Genomic DNA, 16,991 nt, shown 5'->3' with positions numbered 1-16,991 from the left:
GAGATGACCTGGATGTGGCTGTGATCTCTAATATGTTACATATGGGATTGCTTAGTATTTTGACCGAATCAATGTCAAATTTTTATGTGAAGGGAACTAATGATGATAGTATAAGTTTCGACCAATTATCTTTGGTTTCAGCTGTCGAAAAAAAGGCGAATGATGTGAAACCGGCAGAGCAGGGGCGTAACGTCCGCGTTCGCAGAAGTCACCATCGCCACAGGACCCACAAGTTTACGGGCCTGCCGACCAGCAGCCAACTCTTCTCTATGGGAGAGGAGCTGTGCTGTTCTGTGGCAGACCATGAAGCCTCTATATGAGTCAGGGGGGCCCCGATGTCCGCGAAGGCGGCATCACCCCCCTCGCCTCCCCTCACCAGTCATTGCACACACCAATGGTAAAGCATGGAGTGGAGCGCTCCGCTCCATCATTCTCCCCCTGTGCCTGCGCTCGACGTCACAGTGCAGCCGGGGACGGTGACGTCACCACTGTGCGACTGCACTGAAGCCTGTGCTGAGACTGCAGAGCGCAGGGCGGGGGGGCACTGATCAGAGCTGCAGGGGGACAAGGAGAGGGGGAAGGCTTACTGTTTGTTTTTTTAATCAGTGAGTACAGGGTAGCCAGCTGCCTATGGGGCAGCATTATACATGGAGGTCTATGGGGCTGCACAATGCAATATGAAGGTCTATGGGGCTGCATTATAATACATATAGGACTATGGAGGCTGCATTATAATATATGGAGGACTATGGGGGCTACCTTATACATGGACTATGGGGGTGCAGTATAATATATGGAGTTCTATGGGTTGAATTATAATACATGGAGGACTATGAGAGTTGCATTATAATAATTGGAGGGTTATAAGGGCTACTTTATACATGGAGGACTATGGGAAATACATTATAATACATTGAGGATTATGGGGGTGTATGCTAATATAAGAAGGGTTATGTTGGACCCTTTATACTATATGGAAGGCTATGTGGGGGCTATTATTGTATTTGGAAAATTATATATGAGGGGGGACAAAGACACAAGCATGGGATGGTAATTTTGTGTGCTGAGGGAAAAAGGCTCTTCTCTCAGCACCCAGCTTTCCCATGCTCTGCTATACACCTTCTCTCAGCACCCAGCTTTCCAATGATCTGCTATACATCTTCTCTCAGCACCCAGCTTTCCCATTATCTGCTATACACCTTCTCTCAGCACCCAGCTTTCCCATGCTCTGCTATACATCTTCTCTCAGCACCCAGCTTTCCCATGCTCTGCTATACACCTTCTCTCAGCACCCAGCTTTCCAATGATCTGCTATACATCTTCTCTCAGCACCCAGCTTTCCCATTATCTGCTATACACCTTCTCTCAGCACCCAGCTTTCCCATGCTCTGCTATACATCTTCTCTCAGCACCCAGCTTTCCCATGCTCTGCTATACACCTTCTCTCAGCACCCAGCTTTCCAATGATCTGCTATAATCTTCTCTCAGCACCCAGCTTTCCCATGCTCTGCTATAATCTTCTCTCAGCACCCACCTTTCCCATGCTCTGCTATACATCTTCTCTCAGCACCCAGCTTTCCCAGGCTCTTATATAGGAAAACTGGGTGCTGAGGGAAAGATGTGTAGCAGAGCATGGGAAAGCTGGTTTCTGAGGACAAGATGGATATCTATATGCTGATAGAAAGAGGGATTTCAGATCATGGGAAACCTTGGTGCTGAGGGAAAGAGCAAAGTGTCAGCGTCATTATCCTGTACCCTGAGTGTCAGTGCCATTATCCTGTACCTCGAGTGTCAGTGGAGGGGGGGGGCAGGTCCAAACTTTGCAACGGGGTCCATCACACTCTAGTTACGCCACTGCGGCACAGGTTTCTATTATGCAAAAGCCAGAAATATCAAGCACATCGTCTAATTTAGCTACTATGTGGAGATTAGAGGATCTATACTAAACAATTGAAGACCCCAGACCAGGCCCCTCATTTATACAGAGCAGAGACCAGATGTACAGGTCCTCACTAGTGATGGGCGAGCAGTACAATGCTCGAGTGCTCGGTGCTCGTAATGATGAGTGAGCACTACAGTGCTTGTAATGATGAGTGAACACTACAGTGCTCGTAATGATGAGTGAGCACTACAGTGCTCGTAATGATGAGTGAACACTACAGTGCTCGTAATGATGAGTGAACACTACAGTGCTCGTAATGATGAGTGAGCACTACAGTGCTTGTAATGATGAGTGAACACTACAGTGCTCGTAATGATGAGTGAACACTACAGTGCTCGTAATGATGAGTGAACACTACAATGCTCGTAATGATGAGTGAGCACTACAGTGCTCGTAATGATGAGTGAACACTACAGTGCTCGTAATGATGAGTGAACACTACAGTGCTCCGTGCTCGTAATGATGAGTGAACACTACAGTGCTCGTAATGATGAGTGAACACTACAGTGCTCTAGTGCTCGTTACTCGAGTTGAGCAGGTCAGACGCCCGGACGGGCTCAACTCGAGTAACAAGTATCATGGAGTCAGGGATTGTGCAGTTCTGCTCTCCTCGGCCCACATACAGCCATAAACAGAGCAATTCCGGGGGTGGGGTTTTTTGGACACATTATATAGGAAAACTTTGTTTTTACCCCCAGTGAGAGCCATTCAGAGACTGAAAGTGGCTCTCACTGAGAAGCCGGTTCCCATCAGTGACTATTTGTGTCAGAGGTGTCATGAATGACGCACCCGAGCACCCGTGATACCCGGACCAGTACCGCGCATGCTCACTCATCACTAGTCCTCACCTATCCTCATTCCCTCTTCATTCCTAGGTCCAATGTATACAACATCCTGATGTCGGGGCCTCTATAGATCATACGTAGATATTCACTGTAGTTGTAAAATTAATTGTCTTAATCGTACGTCTGTAATTGACCACGGCAATCATTTGTAATACTGAATCCAGCGTCTGATGTGTTATGTTTTATCATAAATAAAAGGACAGTGATTTACTGTATTTTTGTCTCTAATTTTATTCTCGATTATAGAGGACGAGTGCGATCCGTGGTCTGAGCACGTGTACTCATGTTATCCTATGGGGTTGTGTACAAGTCCGATTTTGTTCCTCGGATTGAGGAAACAATGGGTGACGTCCGATTTTGATTCAAGTGTCGGATCAAAATTATCAATGCAAGTCTATGGGTCCGTGGGAAACATCTGAGTGCACTCGGATCAGATCTGAGTGAGAACCGATTATCACCGGCTGACATGATGGAGAAGGTGGAGAAACCTTTTTTCGTCTGACCAGCTCGGCTCGAGTAACGAGCACTCAAGCATCGTAGTTAATGATGGGCGCGAGATGAAATGCTCGGTACGTGAGTCGAGCAGGTCGGACGCTCGGACGGACTCAACTGGAGTAACGAGTACATTGGGAGTCACTAATTGGGCAGTTTGGCTCTCCGTCCACATACAAAGTCATTTTCCTACTATTGAAGCCCCTAGATTCCCCTTTTATTGCAGCCATACAATATGATGGCAACAAAAGTGCCCCAACACTGTATGATCCCCCACTGTAAACTCCTCCACAGTACCCTCCACACACAGTATGATGACCCTGCTGTGCCCCTCTTCAACTACCCACGCAATGAATGGTGACCCCAACACAGTAAGATCCCCAATTGTGACCCCCTACACAGCCCTCCATGCAGTATAATGGCCCTTACTATCCTCCATATAGTATAATAGCCCCCACACCGCCCTCCGCACAGTATCACGGACCCCACACAAACCTTCATACTGTGTAATTGCTTTCACACAGTATAATGGTCCTCATATAACTCTAGATAATATATAAAGGCTCACTCATAACCATACAAATATTATAATGGCCCCATAAAGCCTTCCATATAGTATAATGGGTCTCACATAGTCCTCCATATAGTATAATGGGTCTCACATAGTCCTCCATATAGTAATGGGCCTGACATAGTCCTCCATATAGTATAATGGGCCTCACATAGTCCTCCATATAGTATAATGGGTCTCACATAGTCCTCCATATAGTAATGGGCCTCACATAGTCCTCCATATAGTATAATGGGTCTCACATAGTCCTCCATATAGTAATGGGCCTCACATAGTCCTCCATATAGTATAATGGGCCTCACATAGTCCTCCATATAGTATAATGGGTCTCACATAGTCCTCCATATAGTAATGGGCCTCACATAGTCCTCCATATAGTAATGGGTCTCACATAGTCCTCCATATAATAATGGGTCTCACATAGTCCTCCATATAGTATAACGGGTCTTACATAGTTCTCCATATAGTATAATGGGTCTCACATAGTTCTCCATATAGTAATGGGCCTCACATAGTCCTCCATGTAGTAATGGGCCTCACATAGTCCTCCATATAGTAATGGGCCTCACATAGTCCTCCATATAGTAATGGGCCTCACATAGTCCTCCATATAGTAATGGGCCTCACATAGTCCTCCATATAGTAATGGGCCTCACATAGTCCTCCATATAGTAATGGGCCTCACATAGTCCTCCATATAATATAATGCTCCCACATAGTCTTCCATACAGAATGGGCCCCACTTAGTCCTCCATGTTGTCTAATGCACCCCATAGTCCTTCATGTACTATAATACACTCCCCATATTCCTCCACATAGAGTTATGCACTCCAAATTGCATTATGCAGCCACCCACATAGCACTATGCACCCCCACATAGCGTTATGCTGCCGCACATATCGTTATGCACCCCCACATAGCATTATGCACCCCCACATAGCATTATACAGCTCATATAGCATTATACACCCTCACATAGCATTATGCGCCCCCACCGTGTACTGAATAAATACATACTCATAGTGTCAGACTGGGGTGTTTGGGGCACACAGGCATTATTGAATCTAGGGACCCACCTTACAGCTACAAAGAGAGAAAAACTGCCACACCATGACCAGAAAACGTATTACCACCACATAGTGACCAAATACAACCACATACAAGGGAGAAATACTGTAACTCCATGACCAGACCACATAATGACCGAATAATACCACAAACAGGTGAGAAATACTGCAATACTGTAATCAGGCCACATAGCGACCAAATAATACCGCATATGTGGCACCCCTGAGGCTCTGGTCACCACAGGGTACTGCACCCCAATTAGCAATATCTATCTCAGGTAAGGGGGGTTAATCACCGGTGTTCTACATTCACACACTACATACAGCTTAGGAACCTTCACTCAGAGTGGGTTGGCTCAGGGTAGGCAGGAGGGCGGCCATACAGCCATGGACTTCCCGGTCACTGAATCCAGCCACCAGGGGGGCGGGTTCCACTTGGGGTATAAATAGGCACTACCCACGCACTTCATGGCCAGTCAGACCTGTCAGGACCATAGTTCTGGTGACACATTTCTGGAGAACTTGGACTTCACAGGGCCCAGGAGCTTGGAGCGGGAGCTCAGTCATGATACCTAACTGCGGAGGGGGACGCCCTAGAAATAGGACTCTTACTCCTTCTCTTTCAAAACACTGGTGGTGACCCCTTTACCGGATCTGGGATTGACCTGAGCCCATCACGGCAGTGACCAGTGTGACCGGGCTGGCAGCTGAAGTTAGGAGTAAACTACACCCTGAACCCGCAGAGACTGTGTTGGCTCGTCCTTATCGGCGCCACCACCCAGCGCCTAGGCACCAATGGCCACTACTACCCTCATCATCCACCCGGGGTCCGCTCCGCCTGTGGGGAGCGACACCATTCCGGCTGCCCTAACACCTGCCCCGGAGAGGAACCCGGCAGCGGCGACTATTGCTTGGCTGCGTACCACAGGTGGCGTCATGACAAACTTTTCCCAATATCCCGCTTCACCCACCATTTAACTGTACGCCACGGAGCAATGGAACTGGGCAAAGCTACCCCATGACAATGCCTGACCCGCCTCAAAACGGCCCGGCGACTAATAGGTTTAACCACCTGCCCCGTGGGGCGCTACACATACAAGAGAGAAATACCACCATACCATGACCAGACTGTGACGCCCTGGCAAAACCAGGTAGTCACAAATAGGCCCCCGCATTACACCTTTCCCACACTAGGAAACACACAGCCAACCATTAAACCCTAGTCACCCCCCCTTAGGGACAGTTAGACACACCAGTGGGCGTGGCCAGGCAGTTGGTTCACACCCATCCAGGGGTTTAGACTGCCCGGGGCGGTAAAAGCGTCAGTTCAGTTTGAGAGTTCAGTAGTGGAGGTCAGGCCTGTGTGTCAGGCCTGAAGCAGACTGACAGGTACCAGGGTAGGAGCCCTGGTGCCACTGGCTAGGAGGCAGACGGTGGTCTACATCGACAGGAGACGGGAAGACGGCTCGGTGAAACCGAGGTGGACCAGGCCAGGGTTAGAGCCCGCCAGTACCGACACGGGGAACCGACCCGGAAACCGTAGCACAAAGGGGGGTACTCAGACCCTGAAGCCAGGAACCAGAACCTACTGGAACTGGTTAATTAACCAATTGAGGCCAGGACTAGAGGTCCTGTCCCACCCAAAGTCCCTCATAGAAGACAACAGTCCACCGATTAGGGATAAGAGGTCACCGCCAAGGCCTATAGATCCTACGGGCCAGCGTCTCCGGGCACGGCTCCTTAGGCCACATCCAGCCGGGAGCGGACTCCTACGTTTCATACAAGGAAGTCTTTTCTACTAAAAAGGTGCAGGACAAGGATAGAGACCACCAGCCGGATGGGGGATCCCGAACGCAACCGGCCGCGGCACTGGCCACCACCATCTTGGTTTGCCAGAGACTTGTGTGTTTCCTTCAGAGTGGGTACACCAACACGCCCTGCGATCATCATTCCCCCTGCACCAAAGCCATCGGGTCCCGGTCCCGGGGCCACCAGCCCTGCCCATGGAGGGGTTAACATCTTGCTGCACAACATCTCCCCCGGGAGCCCCGTAACAGCAGCGGTGGTGTCCCACCTCACCACACACCGTGGGTGGCGTCACAAACCTATTACGGCCTAGCCCATACATCTACGTCCCCCTTTTTATTCGACGTGTCCGCGAGACCCACCGGATCCGGAGACTCTTGAGCCACCACCCCTGAAGGTCCGGATCCAAGCAGCGGCGGCTGCTGGCACGGGGGCGGCACAAGACCACATATTACGATGACATAGTGACCGAATTCAACCACATACAACGGTCAAATACCAACACGCGATGACCAGACCATATAGTGACTGAATAATACTACAATAATGATTATGAATAAAAACCACAATTCTAATAACACTAATATTACCATCAGTGCCATTATACACAGTAGCTCTGTATATAAAGTACAGTGTGTGTGTACATGTAATTCACTGACTTACCAGTGACGACATACACAGGAGCTCTGTATATAGTGTACGTGTATAGTGTACAAGTAATACAGTGATCACCAATGATATTATACACAGGCTCTCAGTATATAGTGTTAGTGTAGTAGTAATACAGTGATCACCGGTGACATTATAGACAGAGATTCTGTAATAGTGAATAGTGTACAGGTAATACAGTGATCACCAGATATTTAACAAACAGGAGATCTGTGTATAGAAAATATAGGGATCACCACTGACATTATACAAAGGAGCTCTGTATATAGTGTATAGTGTGTGTGTACATGTAATTATTATTATTATTATTATTTATTATTATAGCGCCATTTATTCCATGGCGCTTTACAAGTGAAAGAGGGTATACGTACAACAATCATTAACAGTACAAGACAGACTGGTATAGGAGGAGAGAGGACCCTGCCCGAGAGGGCTCACAGTCTACAGGGAATGGGTGATGGTACAATAGGTGAGGACAGAGCTGGTTGCGCAGTGGTCTACTGGACTGAGGGCTATTGTAGGTTGTAGGCTTGTTGGAAGAGGTGGGTCTTGAAGTTCCTCTTGAAGCTTTCCACGGTAGTGGAAAGTCTGATGTGCTGAGGTAGAGCGTTCCAGAGTATGGGGGAGGCACAGGAGAAATCTTGTACGCGATTGTGGGAAGAGGAGATAAGAGAGGAGCAGAGAAGTAGATCTTGTGAGGATCTGAGGTTGCGTGCAGGTAGGTACCGGGAGACTAGGTCAGAGATGTAGGGAGGAGACAGGTTGTGCATGGCTTTGTATGTCATGGTTAATGTTTTGAACTGGAGTCGTTGGGCGATGGGAAGCCAGTGAAGGGATTGGCAGAGTGGCGAGGCTGGGGAGTAGCGAGGGGAGAGGTGGATTAAGCGGGCCGCAGAGTTTAGGATAGATTGGAGGGGTGCAAGAGTGTTGGAAGGGAGGCCAGAGAGCAGGAGGTTGCAGTAGTCGAGGCAGGAGATGATGAGGGCATGCACTAATGTTTTTGCAGATTCTTGGTTAAGGAAAGCACGGATCCGGGAGATATTTTTGAGTTGTTGTTGTACATGTAATACACTGACTTACCAGTGACGTCTCTAGCTGAGGTTATTCATCTTCGCTTTTTTTCTTCATCCGGCACTGACCGCCATCACTTCTTCCTGCCATGACTTAACTGCAGAAAATAACACACAATCACCTATAGTCTATCACTGTCTGAGAACATTACACACTTTTTCACCAATTTTTACACTACATCAGACTTTTATTCCCCCCATAGAAGACAGTATCCTCAAAATTAAATTATATTACGGCAGTAATAATGTCCCCTAATTTGCCCCTACAGTAATTATGTCCACTATTTGCCACCATAAACCCATAATGTCTGGCCCCTGTATTTAATAATGTCTCCCATCCTAGCCCCATTTATTTAAAAATGTCTCCCATCCTAGGCCCCTGTATTCAATAATGTCTCCCTTCCCAGGCCCCTATGTTCCCCCATCCTGTGCCCCTATGTTCCTCCATCCCAGGCCCATAAACTGCCCCATCCTGGTCCCCTATGTTCCTCCATGCCAGGCCCATAAACTGCCCCATCCTGGTCCCCTATGTTCCTCCATCCCAGATCCATAAACTGCCCCATCCTGGTCCCCTATGTTCCTCCATGCCAGGCCCATAAACTGCCCCATCCTGGTTCCCTATGTTCCTCAATGCCAGGCACATAAACTGCCCCATCCTGGTCCCCTATGTTCCTCCATGCCAGGCCCATAAACTGCCCCATCCTGGTCCCCTATGTTCCTCCATCCCAGATCCATAAATTGCCCCATCCTGGTCCCCTATGTTCCTCCATGCCAGATCCATAAACTGCCCCATCCTGGTCCCCTATGTTCCTCCATGCCAGGCCCATAAACTGCCCCATCCTGGTTCCCTATGTTCCTCAATGCCAGGCACATAAACTGCCCCATCCTGGTCCCCTATGTTCCTCCATGCCAGGCCCATAAACTGCCCCATCCTGGTCCCCTATGTTCCTCCATCCCAGATCCATAAATTGCCCCATCCTGGTCCCCTATGTTCCTCCATGCCAGGCCCATAAACTGCCCCATCCTGGTCCCCTATGTTCCTCCATGCCAGGCCCATAAACTGCCCCATCCTGGTCCCCTATGTTCCTCCATGCCAGGCCCATAAACTGCCCCATCCTGGGCTCCTATGTTCCTCCATCCCAGATCCATAAATTGCCCCATCCTGGTCCCCTATGTTCCTCCATCCCAGATCCATAAATTGCCCCATCCTGGTCCCCTATGTTCCTCCATCCCAGATCCATAAATTGCCCCATCCTGGTCCCCTATGTTCCTCCATCCCAGGCCCATAAACTGCCCCATTCTGGGCTCCTATATCCACTACTCTGTCCATTCACAGAGGGAGGAACAAAAAGATTCTCTCACCTCCCTGCGCTCACCCGGAACCCTCTTGCGGCTTCATAAACAGGGGGTTAAAAGGCCACCCCACCCATCCGAGGCCGCACAATGACATCAGAGCAGTGATGTTAAAAGATGTGAGGTAGGCCCATATACATGCATATGTGTCGCCCCTAAGCAGACGAGCTGCTCAGATCCGGGATTACTGTGGCTCAAGGGTCCCCGGACCCAGAGGGTTTACCGGACACTCAATAAAGGGGGTATTTACAGGGGATAGTTCGTGACGCCATCTGCGGGTTGCGGTAAAGGGAGTACCGCCGCTGCTGGAGGGAGGATCGGGGCAGATGGTGTGCAGCAGCTAGATGACAGATCCCTCTGCAGGTAGGATGGGAGTGGATGGAATGGGAGGCAGGGTGCAGGTTTACTCACTGCGGTGTCCGTTACACGATATGGCGGAATAACAGTCGACGCACACATTGCTTAACTAAGTCTCTGTGCACCTCTGCCACTGCGGGGAGCCCGTCCAGGTACCCGCTCCCACTGGTATCACTGAATAGTCCAGAGCCTGCCTCCGTGCACAATTTAGTTGTTCCTTTGTGACCCCTTGGCCTGAAGCTGTTAGGGTCCCGCTCCCTACGTATAGCGGAGCTTTGCTCTTGATGGCTGGCACTTGGGATCTCGTGGGTTGCATTAGCTGGAAAACCCTATCCCCCGCGTTGTGCTGACGCCTTCAATCTCTGAGCTCTTGGGGTAGTTCATAAAGAGACTCTTCCTCCCAGGTTAATTACCAGGACGTTGAACCGTTTCCTGATCTAGGGTACTGTACCCCGTTGTGCTCGGTACCAAACCGGTTATTGGACTTCTTGGTGTCGACTGTCCTCCAAGACTAAGTCCGCTACACCCCTTTCCAAACCCCTGCGACCGGGTCCCCGACTCCTCCGGTCCTGGACTACCGTCTGAGACCCAACTAGTCCAGCTCCCCGGGAGCTACAACTCCCCAGCTCCTCTCACTTTGAGAGCTGACACTGAACTAAACTAAGTCCCTCCCATCAGTCTGCCTGACCCCTAGAAGGGTGGCCCTTTTCCAGCTAGACCAACCCACTAGTGTGTCTGACAGGTCATGATGTGAGGTGCATGTTGGGATTTGTGGTGCTGATGGAAGTGATACCAGTTTTCAGGAACCTGGAACCATGGGGGGTAGGTCCTGCACCAGGAAAGAGAGGACGCAATACCTTATGACACCCTGATATAGTCAGGGGCGTCACACATACATATGCAGATAGGCACACACTGACACATGCATGCAGACGACCAGACACATACATACGCAGATGCACTGACATGCAAACATACATAGACACACATACATGCACACATGCTTACATACGTAGACACAGAGATATGCAAAGACAGTCAGACAAATGCATGCAGACAGGCACACACACACAGACATATGCACACAGACATACACACACAGGTACATGCATAATAAATGCACACAGACAAATGCAGACAAATGCACAAAATCATGAACACTCATGCAGACAAGCACACACATACATATGTAAGCACACAGGCATGAACACACATGAAGACATGTATACAGACATGAGAACAGGCACACATATGTAGACACAGAAATGCACACATACGCTTCCATACGTAGACAGAGAGACAAATGTACAGACTTGCTGACACACACAGACAAGCACACGTACACATAGGCAGACACATAGACATGCATACACGCAGAAAAATGCACACACATACAAACAGGTGCAAGACAGACACATGTACATTTTCACAGACATGCATGTGAACGCAGACACGCACACACATAACCACGCAGACAGATGAACGCACACATAGACACGTACAAGAATGCAGCCAGGCACATGCATGTGTGGCGCCCTGGACAAGCCAGGACGTCACAGGTACTACACCAACACACCCCACACCCCGGCTAGGCACACCGAAGTCAAACACAAATCCTTGTTGCCTCCCTCCAGGGGCTGATGTCCACACCAGGGGGTGGGCCAGGCAGTTGGTCCCGGCCACCGAGGAGTTCACAGCCCTGGAGGCGGGAAAAGGAGTCAGTTCAGTTCAGTTGAGTTTTGGAGTGAAGTGGTAGCTGAGCAGTCTGACAGCGTCCGGGTGTGTGGCCCGGACGGAACAGCAAGGTTGGCAGACGGTGGTGACCGTCTGCAGGAGAGGCCTATTGGAGCAAGCCGTAAGGACCGTGGACGGGCGGTGGCCCGGCGGTACCGGACTGGTGCGCAAAGAGAAGCCAGCACCATCCGGCAGGGCTTACGGACCCCGACAAGGCTAGCAGTCGCCGTGGAAATTGTCAAATCCGTTAGTGAAGGGAACCTCCGGGGTTTCCCAGCAGCGAAGTCCCGATTGAAGGCAACAGCTCAAACCATAGAGGGAAACACAGTCACCGCCAAGGCTACAGTTCCCAGGGCCAGAGCCTGCGGGCAAAAGGGGCTCCTTCAGCACCCATCCAAGCTGGGGAGCGGGTTACCAGTGGGAACCCATTGGAACCGTACACACTACACAGGTGCAGGGAAAGGCAGTCACCATCAACCTGCCGGGAGGAGAAACACCGCAGCCGTCTGTGGGACCCGTCCATCCAGCCGTTTGTTTTACCGGAGACCTTGTGTTCATCATTGGCTGAGTGAGTACCACCGTGCCGTGCGGCACAGCGCTGCCCCCGCGACCCTGCACCTCACCAGGCCCCGTAACCCGCCTGCCATCCATCCCTACCCCATCACCGGGCCCCAGGACAACCAACCCCCCTACCCACGGAGGGAAGAAAACAACATCCAAGCTGCTCCCTGTCACCGCTCCCGGGATCCCCGTCCAGAGCAGCGGTGGTGTCACAACCTCACCACAACCGTGGGTGGCGTCACAGACAATATCCCTAAACCCAAACCACCCCCTTTCACTCACGGGCAAGGAACGCCGCTCGAGTCCCCGGGATCCGGCCCACCGCTTGAGCCACCACCGAGCAGCAGCAGCCGGACCCGAGCAGTGGGTGAGCGCAGCGTCCCCTCCTCCGCCCGCGACACATGCACACAGACACACGCACACATACAGTTAGGTCCAGAAATATTTGGACAGTGAAACAAGTTTTGTTATTTTAGCTGTTTACAAAAACATGTTCAGAAATACAATTCTATATATAATATGGGCTGAAAGTGCACACTCCCAGCTGCAATATGAGAGTTTTCACATCCAAATCGGAGAAAGGGTTTAGGAATCATAGCTGCAATTAACTCTGAAGGCGTCTCCCTCGTTAACCTGTAATCAATGAAGTAGATAAAAGGTCTGGGGTTGATTACAGGTGTGTGGTTTTGCATTTGGAAGCTGTTGCTGTGACCAGACAATATGCGGTCTAAGGAACTCTCAATTGAGGTGAAGCAGAACATCCTGAGGCTGAAATAAAAGAAAAAATCCATCAGAGAGATAGCAGACATGCTTGGAGTAGCAAAATCAACAGTCGGGTACATTCTGAGAAAAAAGGAATTGACTGGTGAGCTTGGGAACTCAAAAAGGCCTGGGCGTCCACGGATGACAACAGTGGTGGATGATCGCCGCATACTTTCTTTGGTGAAGAAGAACCGTTCACAACATCAACTGAAGTCCAGAACACTCTCAGTGAAGTAGGTGTATCTGTCTCTAAGTCAACAGTAAAGAGAAGACTCCATGAAAGTAAATACAAAGGGTTCACATCTAGATGCAAACCATTCATCAATTCCAAAAATAGACAGGCCAGAGTTACATTTGCTGAAAAACACCTCATGAAGCCAGCTCAGTTCTGGAAAAGTATTCTATGGACAGATGAGACCAAGATCAACCTGTACCAGAATGATGGGAAGAAAAAAGTTTGGAGAAGAAAGGGAACGGCACATGATCCAAGGCACACCACATCCTCTGTAACACATGGTGGAGGCAACGTGATGGCATGGGCATGCATGGCTTTCAATGGCACTGGGTCACTTGTGTTTATTGATGACATAACAGCAGACAAGAGTAGCCGGATGAATTCTGAAGTGTACCGGGATATACTTTCAGCCCAGATTCAGCCAAATGCCGCAAAGTTGATCGGACGGCGCTTCATAGTACAGATGGACAATGACCCCAAGCATACAGCCAAAGCTACCCAGGAGTTCATGAGTGCAAAAAAGTGGAACATTCTGCAATGGCCAAGTCAATCACCAGATCTTAACCCAATTGAGCATGCATTTCACTTGCTCAAATCCAGACTTAAGACGGAAAGACCCACAAACAAGCAAGACCTGAAGGCTGCGGCTGTAAAGGCCTGGCAAAGCATTAAGAAGGAGGAAACCCAGCGTTTGGTGATGTCCATGGGTTCCAGACTTAAGGCAGTGATTGCCTCCAAAGGATTCGCAACAAAATATTGAAAATAAAAATATTTTGTTTGGGTTTGGTTTATTTGTCCAATTACTTTTGACCTCCTAAAATGTGGAGTGTTTGTAAAGAAATGTGACAATTCCTACAATTTCTATCAGATATTTTTGTTCAAACCTTCAAATTAAACGTTACAATCTGCACTTGAATTCTGTTGTAGAGGTTTCATTTCAAATCCAATGTGGTGGCATGCAGAGCCCAACTCGCCAAAATTGTGTCACTGGCCAAATATTTCTGGACCTAACTGTATGTAGACATGCAGACAGGCAAAAACATGCACACATATTTAGCAATAGGCACATGCACGCACACATAAGCAGACACACAAGCCTGCATACACTGTGTGTGGTGTGTGTGTATGCGGAGTGTATGTGGGGTGTACGTGGACACACGTAGGTACAAATATGCACACAGAACGCAAATACAGGCACATGCACAGACACGCACAAATACGTAAACACACAGGCATATACATACACACATGTACACAGATATATACTCATTGATACAAAAAAGTCATATAAACATACATACACAAACATACACACACATATCAGAGGAGTTCTTACCTTCCCGCTGCTGGTCTCGGTCCGGCTTGCAGGTTCTATTTCAGATCCTCTCTGGCGGGAAGCTGCAGTGCAAGGCGCACTGCGTGACGTCACCGTTAGCAGACACGGCAGCGTCTGTTAACTGTGACATGACCAGGGCAGCACATGAACAACTGAAGGCGTAGTGCAGCCCTGGCCGACAGAGACACAGGTGGATAGCAGCCTACACTAGATACTCACCTCTACTCTGGCCCCCGCTGCTGCTCCTCGTTTGCCCACTGTCTGTGCTCTGCACATCTCAACACGGTGGCAACTGGCACGCAGTAGTGATGTCACCGCTGTTCTGAGCTGTCAGAAAACAGACAACAGCGGGACAATGATGAGAAAGGAGCGCTGCACTCGGTCTGATTATTGCTTTTAAATGTATTGGCATCTGCGACATCGTTGGCAGCCGCTCCCGGGCCCTTCCAGCTCACGGGCCCCATAGCAGTGGCGTGGTCTGCCTCTATTGGCGGTACGCCACTGCCAACAGAGTACAAAGCAGTGCTGAGCACGCTCCCCCATCATTACTCGTGCCGTGCTCATTATGACAGCCCTGGACTATCAGGTCGTCACAGGGTACTTCACGCTCTTTTCCCTTAGTGCAGTATTCAAATCCCTAATGGTTCTGGGTCCCCATCTTACAGTGCTGCCTCCAACAGCAAATCAAATCCTAGGAACACCCTGCACCACACACCCCAGACCCACCAGTGGGCGGCTTAACCGGAATAGGGTCGCCCACCTAGGGGTCAGGAAGGGAGGGTCAGGAGAGTGCCAGAGTAGAGTGTAGAGAAGTGGAGTGAAGAATAGAGTGGAGTGAAGTAGAGGATGCATACGGTGGTCTGGACCTAGAGGAGTCGGACCCTCGATTACAGGGGATTGAGACAAGGTGACTGGACCTGTTGAGTGAACGGTCGGCAGCTTGGTCTTATCACCGGTCCGGGACCGAAGGCACGGCGGCGTACACAGAGAATTGGGGCACTAGCGCAACGAGGGGGATAGGGCCTTCCATATACGCAGCCCACTAAAATCCCAAGCGTGAGCCCTGAGAGCAGGCTCCCACACTTCGCCACAATGGGGAGCGGGGCCCGGCAAGTTCCAGACTACCGGGCCACTACAGTGAATCTAAACTTTGTGCCAGGAGGCAGGTCACGGATCACCAGGCAGCACTGCAGGGGACGGGACCCGGACGACTTCCCCTTGACAGGCAGCGGCACCTGGAGACTTGATTTTCCCAGTTGTCAGCGTCTGCTTACTATATAAATGTACTCCGGCACACTAGTGAAAATATGAAAAAGAGTCCAATATGGTGCTCAAAACATTTTTTTTATTTTTTGTGTTCATATACTGTCCAACGTTTCAACCCTGACGGGGTTTTCTTCAAGGACTATAAGAATGACTTTCAAATTAGCACCCAAAGCGGATCAGGTAAGTGCAGTAATTCTAGCGTCCACATATCACTGTGGCGGTATTCGATCTAATATCAAATGTTCGGTATCACACCTTATCTATTGTGAAATGTGGTGGAGATGAGGTCCAAGACCGTCTTAAATGGTAAAATTGGAAGGACTACAAGGTCTAGATGAAGAACATGTGAAGCTACCTGTATAGGTCCGTGTTCAATTATGCACGCAAATGAGATTCAAGCCAGCCAAAAGGAGAATCCACAAGAATCAGATGGTGCTGGCTCCCTAGGGGCATAGCATGAGAGGTAATTGCCATGTAAATGAGACTCAAATCAGCCTTGAGGTGAATCCACAAAGGTTATATGGTGCTGGCTCCCTATAGGCATTACATGAGAATTCACTATATGTGGGGCTGGCCAAAGGCTCTGTGCAGATGGAGGACCTGTGGAGGAGCGTCAGGAGACAGTGATATGTGGACGCTAGAATTACTGCACTTACCGGATCCGCTTTTAGTGCTAATTTGAAAGTCATTCTTGTTATACAGTCCTTGAAGAAAACCCCCACAGGGTTGAAACGTTGGACAGTATATGAACACACAAAAAATAAAAAAAAATTTTTGAGCACCATATTGGACTCTTTTTCATATTTTCACTAGTGTGCTGGAGTACATTTATATAGGATCTGTCATTTTTCTCCAGAGCACCTAACTAACTTAGGTGGTTGAGCCAGGTCTGTTCTACAGAGCGTCTGCTTACTGGCTGAGTGAA

The sequence above is a fragment of the Anomaloglossus baeobatrachus genome, chromosome 4, assembly GCF_048569485.1.
Source record: "Anomaloglossus baeobatrachus isolate aAnoBae1 chromosome 4, aAnoBae1.hap1, whole genome shotgun sequence".
NCBI lineage: Eukaryota > Metazoa > Chordata > Amphibia > Anura > Aromobatidae > Anomaloglossus > Anomaloglossus baeobatrachus.
Note: the sequence above shows the minus strand (reverse complement) of the source record.